Source organism: Bidens hawaiensis, unplaced genomic scaffold, assembly GCF_021521415.1.
Source record: "Bidens hawaiensis isolate Kalapana, Puna unplaced genomic scaffold, B.hawaiensis_p1.1 tig00002866_1, whole genome shotgun sequence".
Classification (NCBI taxonomy): domain Eukaryota; kingdom Viridiplantae; phylum Streptophyta; class Magnoliopsida; order Asterales; family Asteraceae; genus Bidens; species Bidens hawaiensis.
In genome coordinates this window covers 2,538,086-2,552,659 of record NW_027491154.1, presented here as the reverse complement: position 1 = coordinate 2,552,659, position 14,574 = coordinate 2,538,086, and the positions used below count along the sequence as shown (strand labels likewise).

The following is a 14,574-nucleotide window of genomic DNA, read 5'->3' as shown; positions in this document are numbered from 1 at the left end:
CACAAAAAAAAATACCATATTCTTAATTCAAAAACAATTACAGAGGAACCAATAATTATGAATTAAAAAACACACTCATAACAACACACTTACTAACCAGTTAACAGAAACACTCATATCTTTCTCAAATACTCCGTATTATGTTTAGTTCAAACTAAAGACAAATGCCCACTGAAATGAAAATAGATCACATATAATATAATGGGAGTATACCCATATCCGATTCTGCAATAAAGGGAAACACCCAAATTACTAACGAGCAAATTATGAGCATGAACCCTCCAGCTTTCACTCTTTGTCACTGCTAACGCTCCTATCTTGATTCTATTAACCGAACAGCCCTCCAACATATCTGACACACACTATTATATCCTGAAAATAACACAAACTTAATAAGCTACTCTAATATCAAATTTCACAATCTTGAATTAATTTGTATATATATTTTTAAATAGAACATGTTGAAACCTTTGAATCAGCTTTGATCATTTAAAGGTAGATTTTGGAGATGATTTGGTGATTGAGCCAACACTAAACCATTGAGGTGTAATCCTTTAGTTCAATGTACTGCCAAAATGCAACCAAAAGAATAGGTGAAAAAGCTACTAAGCAAATCTAATAAGCCTGTTTATTGACTAATTTGCCACTCCAAAGTACCTGACTCTTTTGAACAAATTAATTACTGTTCTTACATGCAAACATAAGACAGAAGCATGTCACTATTTGACAGTTTATTGGTCTGAAACAGACTCCAAACATAAACATTTCAGTCTTTGCATCAAATGGCAGTTCTCTTTGTTTTATTCCTAAATTTTAATACACAGTCTGTATATATATTAACTGAGTATCACAATCTATTGATAGAAAAATGAGAAACTACCTGTTACGATAATTTGGTGTGTTGAAGTCGGGACGTATGTTATCCACAGCTATATGCACCAGATAGCCATGTGTTTTGAAATTTGAATTATCGATGTGAAATCATACGACTCAAGCTGCCACCTAGACCCAAGAATGCGTAGACCCTTCAATTGATAAATGCTTCGCGGAAGATGACTTACGCCTGTACCTTCTATATTTAACTCTTTTAAACATTTTAAACGTCCTATTTCCTCTGGCAATTTCTGAACTAGAACACAATATGGAAGATGGAAACATTTTAAATGTTTCATCCCGCATATGCTGTTCGGAATATCATGTAAGAATACACACTCCGTTAAGTACAGCTCCTCTAAACACTCTAAGCTGCCAAGATCCTCAGGTAACTGTTCATCATCATCATCATCGTACTCAGTATATCCCACCAATAGCAATGCTATGGTAGGGTCTGAGGAGGGTAAGATGTAGACAGCCTTACCTCTATCCCATAGGGATAGAGAGGCTGCTTCCGGTGAGACCCCTGGCTCGATCCTCAGGTAACTGTTCAAGTAGCCAACAAGATTTAAGCTGGAGAACTTTAAGATGTTTCTGCAAACAAATGCTATCTGGAAGATGTTTAATCTGCGTTGATGACAAATATAGCTCTCCTAGACATTCTAACTGGTTAAGCTTTTTTGGCGCCCCTGGAATACTGCCAACGAGTGTAAGCTTTCCTAAACATTGTAAACCACAACTACTTCCTGAGAAACTCACAAGGTTTGTACAAGCACAGAGACCAAAAGAGAGAATCTTCTTAAGATTTCCATTTGACAAGGGTAGGCGTTCCTTATAAATACATTCAAACTGGAACTTAGGCAAGTTATTGTCAAGGTGTAATGGGCATATATCTAAGGGCATCGCATTTAAATGAAACTCTGCTGAAGAACCAAAATCAGGAAAGCATGGGTTAACAAAACAATATTTAAACCTGACACAACCACTTAGTTTTATGCGGACAAGTTGTTTTAGACATCCAATGGGAGCGTGGATTTCTACTAAATTATAATAATCTTCAACATCTAACCGCTCGAAGTTTGGAATCACCCCAAGTTCAATGGTTTTCAACATATAACAATACTGGAGGGAGGCACTCTCTAGACTGTCAATGGGAATCACCCCGAGTTCAATGGTTTTCAACAAATCACAATATTGGAGGGATACACATTTGAGCTCTAGACTCTCAATGGGCATGCGAAGTTCTGTCAGATACTCACATTTATCAACTTTTAATGTGTGTAGATTCTGAGCGCGTGCAAGATCTATGGCCCTTATCTTAGAATGACATAGGTTAAATAATTTGAGCTTAAAACTTCTAACGGGCATGCGAAGTTCTTCCAAGTCCTCACATTCTTCAACATTTAACGTCTCAAGATTCAGAGTCCATGCAAGGTTAAGGGATTTTAACTTACAACATCGGAGGGAGAGGCATTCGAGCTTTAGACTTTCAACGGGCATGTGAAGTTCTACCAAGTCCTCACATTCTTCAACTTCCAATGTCCCAAGATTCAGCGTCTGCGTAAGGTTTAGGGTTTTCAACTTACAACATCGGAGGGAGATGCTCTTGAGCTTTAAACTTTCAACGGGCATGTGAAGTTCTACCAAGTCCTTGCATTCTTCAACTTCTAAAGCCTCAAGATTCAGAGACCGCATGAGGTTAAGGGTTTTGAACTTACAACATCGGAGGGAGATGTGTTTGAGCTTTAAACTTTCAACGGGCATATGAAGTTCTACCAAGTCCTCACATTCTTCAACTTCCAATGTCCCAAGATTCAGCGTCTGCGTAAGGTTTAGGGTTTTCAACTTACAACATTGGAGGGAGATGCGCTTGAGCTTTAGACTTTCAACGGGCATGTGAAGTTCTACCAAGTCCATACATTCTCCAAATTCTAACGCCTCAAGATTCAGAGACCGCAAGAGGTTAAGGGTTTTGAACTTACAGCATCGGAGGGAGATGCGTTTGAGCTTTAGACTTTCAACGGGCATGTGAAGTTCTACCAAGTCCTCACATTCTTCAACGCCTAACAACTCAAGATTTGGAACCCGCGTCAAGTTAAGGGTTTTCAACTTACAACATTTAAGGGAGATGTTTTTGAGCTTTGGACTTTCAAATGGCATGTGAAGTTCTACCAATTCCCTGCATTCTTTAACTTATAGCGTCTCAAGATTCGGAGTCCCCATAACGTTAAGGGTTTTCAACTGGTGACATTGTAGGGAGACGTTTTTGAGCTCTAAAGCTTCAACAGGCATGTGAAGCTTTAACAAACACTCACATTTTACAATTAAATTGTTGAGATTCTGAGCCCCCCTCAAGATCCAAGCTCATGTGTTTAGAATGACAAAGGTTAAAATATTTGAGCTTAGAATTTTTAACATGCATGTGAAGTTCTTCTAGATTCCAACAACTATCAATATATAACCACTCAAGATTCGGAAATAGGGCAAAGTCCAAAGTTCTCAAACTACAATAACAGAGATTAATGAATCTGAGCTTCTTTAGAACCTGTCATGAGCAAAATTGAAAATGAACTAGGCGTAATGACAAGCCAATAGATTTGTAGCATTATAAAGAATCATGCAAGAAAAAAACCCATAATTCGTACCTTTTTTTCTCCTCCTTCCCAAAGCTGATGGATGAAAGTGGAATGCCATAATGCGAAGCCAACAAGATTATTTGCTTGAAAACCTTTAGGTAAACGAGTAAAAGGGTAACCAACCAAAGATAAATATTTTAAACAATTTGGTAGGTATTGACTATCTTCTTTGTAGTCAATATTAGCGTCATCATCGAAATCATTACATGATTTAACTTTCTTTGTGTATCTTACTTCAAGAAATCTTAGTTCTTTCATTCTTTTGAGACCGTTCATTAAATTAACTGAATTAACTTGGAGGTTCAACGTTAGACATCTTGTTGCTTCAGTACCCTATAATAAAAAAAGCAAATGCATGAGCCTTGTACTTGTCGGAACAAATTACTATGTGTTGGTTTCCTCCGCCTTAAAAATAAGTATGAACAACACGTACCTTGTCTTCAACCAATATATCTTTGACTTCATCATCAATCCACAACCGACTATGTCTGTAAGGATCTTTTGGGTGCAAACGACGAACAATATTCTTACCCAATTCTTCTATATGGTCATGCATACTCAACCGCCCACTAGAACATGTTATAAGAGATTTTTGCTCTAGAACTTTTAAACCACTTCTGGCATGAAATCCGCAGCTTTCAAGCGCTACAATTGCCCTTTCTTTCCCCCAACCTTTTAGTATGCATGCAACATCTAGGAATATTTCCTTGTAATCCTCTTCTAGAGAGTTGTAACTTAATTCCAATATTTCCAAAGTTTCCTTTAAAGGAATTGTTTTTAGTCTGTCTAACGCATCTGTCCATTCAAGTTCATCTTTACCACATAGAAACGAGCCCAAAACTCTTATCGTCAAGGGAAGACCAGCAGCATATGATACAACTTGTTCTGATAGATTTTCATATCCTTGAATTTGAATTTCTCTACCAAATGCATACTTGCTAAAGAGGCAAATTGCTTCCTCATGTGACAACAGATTGACATCAAGAATCAAGTTCACGCATTGTGCTTCCAACACTTGCTTATCTCTTGTTGTAATGATAACTCTACTTCCCAGCTTAAACCAGTTAGGATCACCGGCTAATGCCTCAAGCTGTTCCATACGATCTACATCATCTAGAACAAGAAGAGCCTTTACACCATGCATCCTATCTTTCATCATATTTTTCCCTTGATAAACACCATTTACAGTGATATCTTGTTTATTTAAGACATCCGAAAGTACTTGTTTTTGCAACGACTTCAAACCGCCTATCGAGCCTTTTGAAACTTCCCTGACATTCTCAACAAAGCTTGAGCCTTCGAACTGATAGGATATTTGATCAAAAACAGCTCTCGCCAAAGTCGTCTTCCCGGCCCCTCCCATCCCCTTTATCCCAATCAGGCGCACATCATCAATATCAACGTCTAAAGATGAAACTACATCTTTTACACGTTCCTCTATGCCTACTAATTTTTCATCAATGCTGCAGTTAACAGGACGTAGCTCTAGTGAGATCTCCTCAACAATTTTTTGATAAATTGAGCTTCATGCCTGTGTCTCAAAATAGTATTCAATTAGATTACTCCAAATCCCACATGAACAATTAATCTTAACTAAATCCTAGACATACAATCATGTATGATGCAATAGAGCTATAATATACTTATGTTCCTCGTTCAATCCTTCAACAAGACTCAAGTTTGGGTTAGAATTATACAATAAAAAATGAGACGCCATGGATGTCCCTTTTAATTTTTAAACATGGACTAAAAAGAAATAAAATAGTAATAATATAACAGAGAATTTATGTACCCATCAAAGGTTCTTTTCAACTCCCACCCAGCCAGATCTGATGCTTCTTTCATAGCATCTTTCCATCGTCCAGCAGCTTCCTCTTCTTTATGTTTGGCAAACGCTTCTCCAACCGCCCCACTTTGTTTCCGGACTTCGGTGGGTTCCACATCAAAGAACACTGGGAAAGCAATGTGCTCATTCGTCTTCTGGCATTCCATAATCTTGACGAGCTCGTCTAAGCACCATGATGAAGATGCGTAGTTCTTGGAGAAAACAATAATGTAAAATCTCGAGTCTTCAATGGACCTGATGAGCTCATCATTGATCTTTTTCCCTTTCTTGATTTCTTCATCATCTCTGTAAGTGTAAATGCTTTTCTGCTGAAGAGGGTGATAGAGATGATCCACAAAGCTCTTACGGGTGTCTTCACCCCTGAAACTTAAAAACACATCATACTTGAAGCTCTTTTGATTGGATGAAGCTGCCATGGAATGGTATGCTAGCTTGATGGATCAAATAAAATGGAATCTTTATTTATTGGGGAAAACTCGTAGAAAAGTGTGTCAATGATTGATTATCTGGCATCCAATGTGTTGTTTGGAAAAGGAAAAAGAAAAACGTACAATAACAACTAGATAATGGAAAGCCACTAAGTTTCTCAAAAGAATAAACTTTTTGGGTATTTTTGTAGAAAGTCTTTAGAAGCTTTATAGTTTTAAGCTTTTAAGAAATAGCTCATACTCAATTAAAAGTTTTATTTGGTTTAAAGAACATGAAGCTTTTAGATTAAGATAAAAGGTTTAAAGCTTTTATTAGTAGCGTTTAGAAAGAGTTACCAACTTTTAGTATTTTGATTTACAAAAATAACCTTTCAAAATAAATACATTTAATATTATTGTATTTAGTTATGCCCATTTTAATATTTTTATACATTTTATTAAAAGCTCCAGCTACTCTACTCTGCCAAGCATCCAAAAATATATATCTAAAAAGCTACAACTACAAGCTATCAGCCACCCGCTTCCAGCTACAACTAGTTTTGAACAGGGAATATATTTTGGTGTTTATGAGATTTTAGGAGCTTCAAACTTTTAAGAAAAAACTTTTACTCAATTAACAATCTTATTTGATTCAATGAACTTGAAACTTTTAGGTTAAGAGAAAAACTTAAATTTTCTACTAGTAGCGTTTAGAAAGATCTATAAGCTTTTAGTATTTTAATTTACTTAAATAACATTCCAAAATAAATACATATACTATTATTGTTTTTAGTTATGCTCATTTTAGTAATTTTATACGTTTTATTAAAAGTTTCAGCTACTATGCCAAACATTTAAATATATCTAAAAAGTTACAGCTACCAGCTTCAAGCCCCCAGCTTCCAGTTACAGCTAGCAACTAGTTTTGCCGAACATATATGTATCTTTTTTATTAAAAAAAAAGAAAGAAGAAACCATTGTATTGAATATATATATATATATATATTAAAAGGCCAGAAAATTTATTAGAACAAAAAAAGACATCCAGTGAGGAACTACAGGTCCGAAAACAAACAGTACCCTTGCAGATTACAAACCGAAATAGTACAAGACATCCAGTGATTAAGGGTTTGGTTTAATTTTTAGAGTCAATAGTTTTTCTATGTAAAGTTGATAAAAGGATTTAAAAAAAACTTGTAGATAATGGTCATTCACTTGACATTGGTCGTCACTAGCTGTCTAGTTGGTTGGCATTACTCTCCTACGTCAATCGTTATCGAAACTGCTCCCTAATAATCCTTATTGGTTATTTGGTTGATCGTCGCACACTTCTAGCGGTCGCTCCTGCCATGTGTAAGTGATTTTGTTTGTTACGATACGTGAACTATAATTAAAAATTTAATATCATCTTACTAAAAACCCTTTTTATGCTTACCTTTTTTTCAAACCAAACTTACTCATGAGCATGATTCTTAATCTAAAATAATACTGATGTGCTTAAGTTCGGGTTTGAAACCGATTTATACAACTTGGGTTCGTAATCCTACTTAAACACATGAGACGAACTATAATTGAACATTGCGCGTTTGGTTTAGTAGAATTTTGCATATGACTAACCTCGCATGTTGGGAAAAGAAGTTCCCCTCTCAAACCCCTTTATCCATCAATCTCTTGCGTACAAGACAATGAGACTAAGCTTAAGTCAACACTAACTCTCGAGCCATATGTAACACCCAAACTTTTTAAGGCCTCGATCTCAATTAATTACACGGAATATGATCCTCAACTATTTCTATTTATTAAAGCAACCATTATTTATTTGTTACACAAAAGTACTATCTTGTTTAATTAAAAATTAATAAGCTTGGCTCAGCGGGGATGATGGATTTGGGGATCCTTTTGTTACGAACTGAAAGATAGAGAAACGTTCGATGGTGACCGGTGAGGATCATGGAGAATAAAATGATAAGTAATTTGCAATTGTCACGTTAAAATTGGTGATGCTTTGCACATGTGTCAAAAACTAACATGTTTGTCTTATGAACAGTAGAGTTTTGTTAGTAAACTCTAACTTATAGTTTAGTATACATTAAATATATTCATTTTTATTTAAATATTAGTATATAAGGACCAAGCTAAACTACCTAGGCACTTCAAACATAATAAACAGAAGCATCGCTTTTACGAAACAAAGTGAATTGGATCCTTTATTTCCGACACCTTGATCATGAAAGACCTTTGGTTTCTTGGTTGATCTAGTCTTGGTATCAACAGCATATTCCTCTCGAACCGCCCACAAAGTTTCATTAGGTCAGATATAGGAAAAAGAAAATCTTTCGTTTTTTTTTTCAAAAAAAGTGGTAGCAACATTTCGTCCGACATACCACTCTTTATATTGTTTTTGTTGTATTTGTACATGTCATTGAACCTGTTAACCTTGGGGTATCAACATGGACCAATGTGACCTTAGGTTATGGTTGGTCCTTTCTTGATAAACTTGTGAGCTTTTTAAAAATATTTCTAAAACTCGACTCCAAAAAGCACCCAACTTTTGGTTATTTCCTATGATTGAATCTTTATAAACGTGCACAAAAGCCTTGGCAAACATTTTTTTTCTTGTTTGTTGTTTTCTAGTTGGGTTGATGGAGTAGCTTCAACACTAAAGATAAAATGCTCCACTGATAATGTATTGGTGCTTGAAATAGGAATCTGATGGTGTTGGCGTTGTTGTTGAAACTGATGGAACATCATTTGTTGTTGAAATTATCGGAACGTCATTTGTTGTTGCGGTGAAACTTGTTGAAACCCTAAAGAAACTTGCTGGAACTGTTGAAAACCGACATTCGGTAATGGTTGGTTTTGTTGTGCATGCTTGTGGAAACCCAAAGTTTTGAAATGATGTGTTCGTGTTTTCATCTGAAATACCTTGATTCGGTAACTGGGTATAATTTAGGTTTTGGTTTGGATTCATTTCCTTTGTATGATGAGAATGATATGTGATGAAATTTGGTAATACGTGATAATTTTTGTGATAGGTGATGAACAACAATGCTTTCTTTATGCTCAACAATGTATTTAAATGGGGGCACAAACATATTTTTGTTTTAAACAATAACTTTGATGCTTGAGTGGTTCGATAAAAATATTTAATAAACTGCATAGCTCTTATCTAACTCTTATTAAGAATTGCACGTTTGAATTGTTGGTAAAAATATTTAGTTGATATTATATAAACTTTTGAAAATTTGGTAAAAGAATTTAGTTACTATTTAATACATATATAATGTCAATTTATATTACAATAAACAAAAATAGAGAGCATGTGGCTATGAGCTTTTGTTTCTAAGGTGCTGTTTGTTTTTCCTAAGAAGGACTTCTCCACCTCTTTTGTCTGCACTGAGAAGAGGGCGCGCAGACGTTGGGCTCTGCAGTGTGTTTGTTTTTTCAAAGACGTTTCATTAAAAAACGTCTGCGCGCCCTCTTCTCCCAGAAGTGTTGGTATTATTACTTCTTTAACCTCTTCTCCCAGAAGTGATGAGCCAAGTTGCTACTGATGACTCCACCAGCAATTCTTCACTCTTCATTTTATTCTTTTCATTTGTTGTCACCATAATCTTTGTTTATGGCTGTGTTTTTCTATCGATTGCCGCCATCATCGCCGATTGTTACCGGGTTTGATTTACGAACCCTAGGCAGCGATCGTGTGGTGGTGGCAGCTCTCCGATGTTGGGAAATTACGGTTGTTAAATCTAGGGTTTATGACCTCTGATTGTTACCGGATTCGGTGTGGTGGCTGTACTCCGGTGTGGGGAAGTGATGGCTTTTAAATCCACGGTTTCTGACGCCAGTTGCCGCCTCTGTCGATGTCGATTGACATTTGATTTGGGTTTTTTGGATGGTTGTTTGAAATATGAAATCAGGTTTGTGGCTGTGATGATCTAATGTTGTTCGAGTTAACATCAGCTCAGGATATGTGCCTGGCATGGCAAAAATGCAGGATGGCAGGTACCCTTGCAGCCATGGCACTTTGAACCTTTTGCACCAATGTTTCGATAGGTCTGAGCCTCTTTATAGTGATTATTAAATCATTGATGAATTTCAAGTTTTAGTTTCTTTTGATATTTATAGATGATGGTATTTGAAGATTTTTGAGTCATATATTTCACCCGAACCATCATCGTTTATACTACTTATTTTTCTTTAATTATTTAAATTTCAGCTTATTTTAGCAGTCTGCAGATGTTAAAAAACAAACAGTCTTCTTGTTGCAGACTGCAGAGTTTTGGTCCACCTCTTCTGCTACAGATGTTGGCAGATGTGGTTTCGCAGTCTTCTGACATTTTACCTCTGAAAAACAAACAGCACCTAACTTTCAACATAAGCTCCTTTAATGCACCTTTTAGTTAGTTTAAGAGCATTCTCATCCGACCCTTTCTTTTATGTGAGAGTCGTTTTTATAATTTAGAGAGTAAATAGTTTTATATTTCAGAAAACGTAATAATTTTTCTGTATAATTGAAAAATTATTGTTCACCTTTATAATTTTTTAATATATTTTAAAAATGGTTGTGAGTGAAGAAAAAAGAAATGGTAATGATAAAGGTATAAAAAATATTATTTAATTAAAAAAAAGAGAAAATATACTGTGTTTTAGTGTAATTTTGAATTTAGGAATATAGAGTTAGATGAGAATGCTTTAAGGCAGATTCCATGTCATCCATGATGGATGTTGGAAAGACACCATGAAGCTAGAGGTGCACAAATCGGTTTTTTTAAAAAAACCGGTTCGGTTATTAACCGGACCGGTTAATAACCGGTTTTTGTGCATGAAAACCATAACCGGTCAAACCGGTTACGACCGGTTTGGGAACCGGTTAGAACCGGTTAATAAACCGGTTTTTTTATTAACCGGTTTTTTAATAACCGGTCTAACCGGTTAACCGGTTTTTTTTTTTTTTTTTTTTTTAAATAACCATTATTTTTTCACAGTATAAACAAACCGGTAACTACAAGGCAAACCGATAACTACAAGCATTAAATCGTTATCGCATATTCGTAACTCAAAAATACATAACTTTCATTTATAGCTTTTACATTAAAAATACAAACATTAAATCGTTATCGCATATTCGTAACTCAAAAATACAAACATTAAAGAATGCTTAGACACGATTACATTAACAACTTGCTGTTTCTTACTCATTATTTTCATCGCTACCCGATCCCGAGCTATTCCTTAGGTAATCGTCGTACGCGGCTTCTTCATCGGTCATTGGTTGAGTGTGTCCTTGATTGACCTCGTCTTCATACAAGCCCGCCTCATAGTCCATTTCCCCCTCGAGTGAGCGTTGATGTTGTGCCCTATCTAAAGCGTCCAAGTAATCCTTGTAGCAAATAGACATCTCTACAGCTGGTGGAGTGAGTCGAGTCCTCCTAATCGATATAACCCTGCCAGAAACAGAAAAAGCAGACTCCGAAGCTACCGTGGAAGCTTGGACCGTTAGTAAATCTTTGGCCATGGCGGCGAGGATCGGAAACTCATCCTCCTTACCTCTCCACCAAGCCAGCAAATCAAGACTTCTAAATTCATCTGGAGTCATGTGTTTCACAAAGTTGGTACCACCATACCTTCCAAGTTCACTGCTTGGGGTGTTTACCTTTTGACGTTTACCGGCGTCTTCCCAAATCATGTAGTACATCCCCATTTCAAGGTCGGTTTGGGATTGGGATTGGGCAACAGCTCTTAACGAGTCATGAATTTGGGAAGACGACCCGTATTTTGTAAGGTAAACATCATACATGTTAGACAAGGTGGTGTTGAAAGCATTCTTTAAAGTTTGGTTATAATAGGGGTTTTGATCGTCGTTTAACTCTAGGTCATCACAAATTTTTTCTATTAAAGCTTCAACACCACCAACATTTATGCAAGGGTTTAACGCAGCAGCACATGTCAAAACAGCGGGTAGTTGTTGAAAATATTTTCTAAATTTTTCTTTCATTTTTACACCCATATCAAAATAAGGTGCACCCCTACAATGAAGTTCACTCAACTTTGTGCACATGACAGCAATTTTTGGTAAAGCAATGGGGCTTGTTGGATAGTAAACCCCGGATAAACTAGTTGTGCAAGATTTAAAAATTTGAAGGACCTCCGTAACGATCTCAATCAATAACCAGTTTCTAGGATCGTACGGTGCACATTTACCCCTACTTGACATTATTTGATGAAACGCAATTAGTGATTCTTTTTGTTGGATGGCTTTCTCAAACATATCACAAGTCGAGTTCCATCTTGTTGGACAATCCCAATTGGGCCCCAACCATTGACAATTAGCTTCATCACAAAATTTTTTGTATCTTGAAAATGTTTTATTGTTGCTAAAAACATCTCGTAACATTCTTTTAAAATTGTTTCTTTGCGTTTCGATCACGTTTAACCCATCTTGCACGGCCAAGTTGATAATATGTGCAATGCATCGGCTATGAAAAAACGCTCCATCACAAATAGGTTTATACTTTAATTTTAAATGGCCAACCGCGGCCGTATTGTTGGACGCGTTATCAAACGAAATTGAAAAGATTTTATCTTCAATCTTGTATTGTCGAATGACTTTATCCAAGAGTTTAAAAATATTTCTACCCGTGTGCGGGTAATCAAACAATTGAAACGCAACGGTTCGTTTCATCATTTGCCACGACCCGGGGTCAACCCAATGAGCCGTCACACAAATGTATGAGTCGGGCGAACCATTAGGTACCGACCACACATCCGTTGTTAAGTTTACACCAGTTTGTAAGTTTGAAAAGTATGAAATTAGTTCGGATTTAGCGTTTTTCCAAGCTTTAAGACAATCTCTTCTAAGGGTCGAACGACTTACGTGTTGATAGCGTGGTTGAACATACTTTTGCATCATCTCCGTGAATTGAGGGTTGTCGAAGTGGTTGAAAGGAAGTGTATTTTGAATCACAAAGTTTGAAAACTTTTGACGTACCGCTTCAAGGTCGTACGTAAACACCGTTCCTTGATTCGTCATCTCCGGCTGCGAACTACTTCCCGATTCGTCCTTCAAGGCCTTGCAAAAGGGCCTTTGTACATGCGCTCTTAAAGTGGAGTTTGCATCTTTGCCATAAAACTTCAAACAATGTTTGCATCGAGCTTTTTGGGTACCGTTAGACATTTCGCATAGGTCGAAATGTTGCCAAACATCTTGGTTTCGTTTCGTGGGGATGACCCGAACGACCGTTTCTCCCGTGTTCGAGGCACCCATGTTGACGGATGAAGCAGCACTTTGGGAGGCCATGATAATCGACTACGAAATAAGAGCGTATGGAGTGGTAATGTGGTATAATTGAGCGTGAGATAACAAAATAATCGCGTATGTAATAAACGTTTAGAGCGTTTGGAGTTGTATAATCGAGTGTGATCTAACCAATACCCAACCTAAGCTATATATAGATGTTTGTGGGGGTAAAATGGGAAAAAAAAAAACGGTCAAAAATAAGAAAAAACGGCTATATGGCCGTTACTCAACGGGAAAAAACCGGTTTTTAACCGGTTAACCGGTTTTTTTATAACGGTCAAAAACCGGTTTATAAAAAAACCGGTTAACCGGTTTTTCTAATAACCGGTTATTAAAAAAACCGGTTTTTTAAAAACCGGTTATTAAAAAAAACCGGTTTTTTTTAAAACCGGTTATAAAACCGGTTTAGGCTCCAAATTGTGTAACCGATATACAAACCGCCGGTTTGTAAACCGGTCAAACCGGTTTACAAAAAACCGGTTTTCTTAAAAACCGGTTTCCGGTTTAAACCGGCAAACCGGTTCGAGGACCGGTTTTTTTGACCACCTCTACATGAAGCCAATCTTATAGCTTAGTGGGTTGTGTTTTTATTTAATTATTTTTTATATTCATTATTTTCTCTTAGGCTATGCGTAGTGGAGGAGCAACAAATTGGGGCGTTTTATGTCGTATGGCTTCCAGTCAGCAAGAGGTGAAAAATTGTTTTTATGGTGTAATGATGTAGGGGCTACAATAGTAATATATATATATATATATATATATATATAACACATATTAATAAAATAATAATATTTTATTTTTCTTCCACGGCGACAAGAAACCCCCGCCCCCGCCCCTTTTCGCCCACATATTGCAGGGGGGAGGGGTGTTCCCCCTTCTTCTCGCCCCAATTCGCCCAAATCCTCGTCCCATTACGGATGACCTTATAGTTTGTTATAGCTAGTATTTAGACCCTCTTTGGTTTTTTTCCCTTTACACTTTATTGTAATTATTTAAAAACAAGTCGCATGCTTTAAGGCTTTTACGTTTGATGTTCATTTATATGAATGAGCCTCTTCAGAATCTACTTTTAATGGTTTGAATGAGTTAAAGACCGTAACTAAATTAACAAATTAGCTTTACTTTTATTTACCGGTGGACGTGGACCCCACTCGTTTTCCCGCCATTCTTGTCCGCATGGCCGGATCAATGAACGTGAGGGCCAAAGACGAAACAAGATTTTGGGGCCTTTTCATAACAATTATTAAGAAAAAAATATTAATTATTACATGTTTTGAACTTATAACCTATACTTTAGTAACAACCAAACCTACCATCACAGCAATACATTAATTTGAGTTTACTGTACTGATTATAATATACCTATATATAATGTTTTTTTTTTATTTGAAGGCCTTAACTGAGTGTGGGCATAAAGCCCTCACTTGATTTCACTGTCCCACGAGCCACCCCTGCATGTCCGTGCCACTCTCTGCCTATCCCGGTGAACCCTCGGTATCATCAGGTGATTAC

General features: G+C 36.6%; 1 pseudogene across 1 annotated transcript; it reads right to left on the bottom strand.

The window, feature by feature from the left end:
• Window positions 1-797: 797 nt before the first annotated feature.
• LOC143621405 (uncharacterized) lies at window positions 798-5,771 on the bottom strand (annotated as a pseudogene). Its single transcript, XR_013151513.1, has 6 exons — window positions 5,302-5,771; window positions 3,943-5,040; window positions 3,519-3,842; window positions 3,296-3,418; window positions 1,398-3,165; window positions 798-1,357 (listed from the first exon to the last, which is right to left on the bottom strand). The product of XR_013151513.1 is annotated as an uncharacterized LOC143621405 (transcript).
• Window positions 5,772-14,574: the final 8,803 nt, after the last annotated feature.